Below are 5,500 nucleotides of genomic sequence, written 5' to 3'. Positions count from 1 at the left end.
GCAGCTCTGCCCTGTCCGAATGGACAAACAGATATGGGCTTTTTTGAGAAAAAAACACCAATTTGACACTCGCCTGGTCCAGGCCAGGGCCAAGAGCATGGTCACTTTTCATGTGAGATGCTTCAAATCCACAGATTTGACTGGTTTTAAACCAATGTGATTTGAGGAATCCCAGAACTACGTTGAGATCCCCCAGTGCCACTGGAGGCACAAAAGGGGGTTGTATATGCAATACTCCCTTGACAAACTTCTGGACTTCAGGAACTGAAGCCAATTCTTTCTGGAAGAAAATCGACAGGGCCGAAATTTGAACCTTAATGGACCCCAATTTGAGGCCCATAGACACTCCTGTTTGCAGGAAATGCAGGAAACGACCGAGTTGAAATTTCTTTGTGGGGCCTTCCTGGCCTCACACCACGCAACATATTTTCGCCACATGTGGTGATAATGTTGTGCGGTCACCTCCCTTCTGGCTTTGACCAGGGTAGGAATGACCTCTTCCGGAATGCCTTTTTCCCTTAGGATCCGGCTTTCCACCGCCATGCCGACAAACGCAGCTGCGGTAAGTCTTGGAACAGACATGGTACTTGCTGAATCAAGTCCCTTCTTAGCGGCAGAGGCCATAAGACCTCTGTAAGCATCTCTTGAAGTTCCGGGTACCAAGTCCTTCTTGGCCAATCCGGAGCCACGAGTATAGTTCTTACTCCTCTACGTCTTATAATTCTCAGCACCTTAGGTATGAGAAGCAGAGGAGGGAACACATACACCGACTGGTACACCCACGGTGTTACCAGAACGTCCACAGCTATTGCCTGAGGGTCTCTTGACCTGGCGCAATACCTGTCCCGTTTTTTGTTCAGACGGGACGCCATCATGTCCACCTTTGGTATTTCCCAACGGTTTACAATCATGTGGAAAAAACTTCCCGATGAAGTTTCCACTCTCCCGGGTGGAGGTCGTGCCTGCTGAGGAAGTCTGCTTCCCAGTTTCCATTCCCGGGATGAAACACTGCTGACAGTGCTATCACATGATTTTCCGCCCAGCGAAAAGTCCTTGCAGTTTTTGCCATTGCCCTCCTGCTTCTTGTGTCGCCCTGTCTGTTTACGTGGGCGACTGCCGTGATGTTTTTCCCACTGGATCAATACCGGCTGACCTTGAAGCAGAGGTCTTGCTAAGCTTAGAGCATTATAAATTTACCCTTAGCTCCAGTATATTTATGTGGAGAAAAGTCTCCAGACTTGATCACACTCCCTGGAAATTTTTTCCTTGTGTGACTGCTCCCCAGCCTCTCGGGCTGGGCTCCGTGGTCACCAGCATCCAATCCTGAATGCCGAATCTGCGGCCCTCTAGAAGATGAGCACTCTATAACCACCACAGGAGAGACACCCTTGTCCTTGGATATAGGGTTATCCGCTGATGCATCTGAAGATGCGATCCGGACCATTTGTCCAGCAGATCCCACTGAAAAGTTCTTGCGTGAAATCTGCCGAATGGAATTGCTTCGTAGGAAGCCACCATTTTTACCAGGACCCTTGTGCAATGATGCACTGTTTTTAGGAGGTTCCTGACTAGCTCGGATAACTCCCTGGCTTTCTCTTCCGGGAGAAACACCTTTTTCTGGACTGTGTCCAGAATCATCCCTAGGCACAGCAGACGTGTCGTCGGGATCAGCTGCGATTTTGGAATATTTAGAATCCACCCGTGCTGTTGTAGCAGTATCCGAGATAGTGCTACTCCGACCTCCAACTGTTCCCTGGACTATGCCCTTATCAGGAGATCGTCCAAGTAAGGGATAATTAAGACGCCTTTTCTTCGAAGAAGAATCATCATTTCGGCCATTACCTTGGTAAAGACCCGGGGTGCCGTGGACAATCCAAACGGCAGCGTCTGAAACTGATAGTGACAGTTCTGCACCACGAACCTGAGGTACCCTTAGTGAGAAGGGCAAATTTGGGACATAGAGGTAAGCATCCCTGATGTCCCGGGACACTATATAGTCCCCTTCTTCCTGGTTCGTTATCACTGCTCTGAGTGACTCCATCTTGATTTGAACCTTTGTAAGTGTTCAAATTTTTAGAATAAGTCTCACCTAGCCTTCTGGCTTCAGTACCACAATATAGTGTGGAATAATACCCCTTTTCTTGTAGTAGGAGGGGTAATTTAATTATCACCTGCTGGGAATACAGCTTGTGAATTTTTTTCCCATACTGCCTCCTTGTCGGAGGGAGACCTTGGTAAAACAGACTTCAGGAGCCTGCGAAGGGGAAACGTCTCGACATTCCAATCTGTACCCCTGGGATACTACTTGTAGGATCCAGGGGTCCTGTACGGTCTCAGCGCCATGCTGAGAACTTGTCAGAAGCGGTGGAACGCTTCTGTTCCTGGGAATGGGCTGCCTGCTGCAGTCTTCTTCCCTTTCCTCTATCCCTGGGCAGATATGATCTTATAGGGACGAAAGGACTGAGGCTGAAAAGACGGTGTCTTTTTCTGCAGAGATGTGACTTAGGGTAAAAACGGCGGATTTTCCAGCAGTTGCCGTGGCCACCAGGTCCGATGGACCGACCCCAAATAACTCCTCTTCCTTTATACGGCAATACACCTTTGTGCCGTTTGGAATCTGCATCACCTGACCACTGTCGTGTCCATAACATCTTCTGGCAGATATGGACATCGCATTTACTCTTGATGCCAGAGTGCAAATATCCCTCTGTGCATCTCGCATATATAGAAATGCATCCTTTAAATGCTCTATAGTCAATAAAATACTGTCCCTGTCAAGGGTATCAATATTTTTAGTCAGGGAATCCGACCAAGCCACCCCAGCTCTGCACATCCAGGCTGAGGCGATCGCTGGTCGCAGTATAACACCAGTATGTGTGTATATACTTTTTATGATATTTTCCAGCCTCCTGTCAGCTGGTCCTTGAGGACGGCCCTATCTATAGACGGTACCGCCACTAGTTTTGATAAGCGTGTGAGCGCCTTATCCACCCTAAGGGGTGTTTCCCAACGCGCCCTAACTTCTGGCGGGAAAGGGTATACCGCCCATAATTTTCTATCGGGGGGAACCCACGCATCATCACACACTTTATTTAATTTATCTGATTCAGGAAAAACTACGGTAGTTTTTTCACATCCCACATAATACCCTCTTTTGTGGTACTTGTAGTATCAGAAATATGTAACACCTCCTTCATTGCCTTTAACGTGTGGCCCTAATAAGGAATACGTTTGTTTATTCACCGTCGACACTGGATTCAGTGTCCCTGTCTGTGTCTGTGTCGACCGACTAAAGTAAACGGGCGTTTTAAAACCCCTGACGGTGTTTTTGAGACGTCTGGACCGGTACTAATTGTTTGTCGGCCGTCTCATGTCGTCAACCGACCTTGCAGCGTGTTGACATTATCACGTAATTCCCTAAATAAGCCATCCATTCCGGTGTCGACTCCCTAGAGAGTGACATCACCATTACAGGCAATTGCTCCGCCTCCTCACCAACATCGTCCTCATACATGTCGACACACACGTACCGACACACAGCACACACACAGGGAATGCTCTGATAGAGGACAGGACCCACTAGCCCTTTGGAGAGACAGAGGGAGAGTTTACCAGCACACACCAAAAACGCTATAATTATATAGGGACAACCTTATATAAGTGTTTTCCCTTATAGCATCTTTTTTATATATTTCTAACGCCAAATTAGTGCCCCCCCTCTCTGTTTTAACCCTGTTTCTGTAGTGCAGTGCAGGGGAGAGCCTGGGAGCCTTCCCTCCAGCCTTTCTGTGAGGGAAAATGGCGCTGTGTGCTGAGGAGATAGGCCCCGCCCCTTTTTCGGCGGCCTCGTCTCCCGCTCTTAACGGATTCTGGCAGGGGTTAAATATCTCCATATAGCCTCCGGAGGCTATATGTGAGGTATTTTTAGCCAAAATAGGTATTCATTTTGCCTCCCAGGGCGCCCCCCTCCCAGCGCCCTGCACCCTCAGTGACTGCCGTGTGAAGTGTGCTGAGAGGAAAATGGCGCACAGCTGCAGTGCTGTGCGCTACCTTTAGAAGACTGAGGAGTCTTCTGCCGCCGATTCTGGACCTCTTCTTACTTCAGCATCTGCAAGGGGGCCGGCGGCAAGGCTCCGGTGACCATCCAGGCTGTACCTGTGATCGTCCCTCTGGAGCTGATGTCCAGTAGCCAAGAAGCCAATCCATCCTGCACGCAGGTGAGTTCACTTCTTCTCCCCTAAGTCCCTCGTTGCAGTGATCCTGTTGCCAGCAGGACTCACTGTAAAATAAAAAACCTAAGCTAAACTTTTCTAAGCAGCTCTTTAGGAGAGCCACCTAGATTGCACCCTTCTCGGCCGGGCACAAAAATCTAACTGGCTTGGAGGAGGGTCATAGGGGGAGGAGCCAGTGCACACCACCTGATCGGAAAGCTTTACTTTTGTGCCCTGTCTCCTGCGGAGCCGCTATTCCCCATGGTCCTTTCAGGAACCCCAGCATCCACTAGGACGATAGAGAAATACAGTAGAACATGTAGGTATAGGACACGCCGCACACAGGAATATACAGTAGAACATGTAGGTATAGGACACGCCGCACACAGGAATATACAGTAGAACATGTAGGTATAGGACACGCCGCACACAGGAATATACAGTAGAAAATGTAGGTATAGGACACGCCGCACACAGGAATATACAGTAGAACATGTAGGTATAGGACACGCCGCACACAGGAATATACAGTAGAACATGTAGGTATAGGACACGCCGCACACAGGAATATACAGTAGAACATGTAGGTATAGGACACGCCGCACACAGGAATATACAGTAGAACATGTAGGTATAGGACACGCCGCACACAGGAATATACAGTAGAACATGTAGGTATAGGACACGCCGCACACAGGAATATACAGTAGAACATGTAGGTACAATACAGGACACGCGACACACAGGAACATACAGTATAATATGTACAGTAGGTCTAGAACACGTTGCACACATTACAGTAAGATAGTTATCTGGAGATCTAACTCATCATCATACAGTGGTTTTATTAATTCCATTGAGCTACATATATTTTAGCACCTAATCTTCTCAGCCAGTAACTGTGTTATGTTCTGCGCATCCATGTTGCCTCTATGCAGCCCTAGTTGCGGCCCTGGCCAAGGGGACGAAGGATGCACATTTATCTAGTGAAAACAAACCACCACAAATTAAACATACTATATACAAAGTAGAACCAAACCTAACCCAAGAAAACAGCATGGAGAAACACATCCAAATATTAAATAATTGTACTGTCATGCATGAGAAGGCTGCACACACTGATGTTCCATCCCCCTCTACCTCAATAACTGCAGCTTTGCACATACAAATGTTCCAGCCCCCTTCTACCTCACCCAGCATATGAAACTTACCTTCCATCGTTCTCCTTCTCTTCCAGGCTGTTCCTCCGACGCCGTGCTCCTCTCTCTTGCAGGCAGGAGGAAGCAGGA

The sequence above is a fragment of the Pseudophryne corroboree genome, chromosome 2 (assembly GCF_028390025.1).
Source record: "Pseudophryne corroboree isolate aPseCor3 chromosome 2, aPseCor3.hap2, whole genome shotgun sequence".
NCBI classification, from domain to species: Eukaryota; Metazoa; Chordata; class Amphibia; order Anura; family Myobatrachidae; genus Pseudophryne; species Pseudophryne corroboree.
The sequence above is the reverse complement of the archived record's forward strand: the minus strand, read 5'-3'. Positions refer to the sequence as shown.